Source organism: Triticum aestivum, chromosome 5D, assembly GCF_018294505.1.
Source record: "Triticum aestivum cultivar Chinese Spring chromosome 5D, IWGSC CS RefSeq v2.1, whole genome shotgun sequence".
Taxonomy (NCBI): domain Eukaryota; kingdom Viridiplantae; phylum Streptophyta; class Magnoliopsida; order Poales; family Poaceae; genus Triticum; species Triticum aestivum.
The window spans coordinates 145,408,989-145,410,256 of record NC_057808.1 but is presented as its reverse complement, the minus strand read 5'-3'; positions in this window follow the sequence as shown (position 1 = coordinate 145,410,256).

Below are 1,268 nucleotides of genomic sequence, written 5' to 3'. Positions count from 1 at the left end.
AAGTAATTGGATCTCATATGGAGATGTTTAGTGAAGTAGAATGGATAAAATCGAATTCAACTACACAAGAACTAGTCTGTAACTGTCGTTCGGAATCAGTTTTGCACAGTGTTAACTGAAACGTGGATACCTGACACATACGGAGTCCGCTTTGGCTCCACAAGTTGTCAAAATGTTTGTGACGACCAGATGCTTCAAAGGATTCTTTCATAGGGAACTTTTGGAGAACTTTTCTTAAGGATTTCGTTCAGAAACTTGTATAGAAACTTTCTTAATGAGCACTCGACAAACGCATTTCGAGAAAATACACAAAGTCCCAGCTATGGACCTAGTGCATCATCATAACTGAGGTCTCTTGCATTTCCCTACAAGTAATTGGATCTCATATGGAGATGTTTATTGAAGCAGAATGGAGAAAATCGAATTCAACTACACAAGAACTAGTCTGTAACTGTCGTTCAGAATCAGTTTTGCGCAGTGTTAACTGAAAGATGGATATCTGACTCATACGGTGTCCGTTTTGGCTCCACAAGTAGTCAAAATGTTTGTGACGACCAGATGCTTCAAAGGATTCTTTCATAGGGAACTTTTGGAGAACTTTTATTCAGGAGTTCGTTCAGAAACTTGTATAGAAACTTTCTTAATGAGCACTCGACAAACGCATTTTGAGAACATACACAAAGTCCCAACTATGGACCTAGTGCATCATCATAACTGAGGTCTCCTGTATTTCCCTACAAGTAATTGGATCTCATATGGAGATGTTTAGTGAAGCAGAATGGAGAAAATCGAGTTGAACTACACAAGAACTAGTCTCTAACTGTCGTTCAGAATCAGTTTTGCGCAGTGTTAACTGAAACATCGATATCTGACTCATACGGAGTCCGTTTTGGCTCCACAAGTGGTCAAACCGTTTGTGACGACCAGATGCTTCAAAGGATTCTTTCATAGGGAACTTTTGGAGAACTTTTCTTAAGGAGTTCGTTCAGAAACTTGTATAGAAACTTTCTTAATGAGCACTCGACAAACGCATTTCGAGAACATACACAAAGTCCCAGCTATGGACCTAGTGCATCTTCATAACTGAGGTCTCTTGCATTTCCCTACAAGTAATTGGATCTCATATGGAGATGTTTAGTGAAGTAGAATGGAGAAAATCAAATGCAACTACACAAGAACTAGTCTGTAACTGTCGTTCAGAATCAGTTTTGCGCAGTGTTAACTGAAACATGGATATCTGACTCATACGGAGTCCGTTTTGGCTCCAC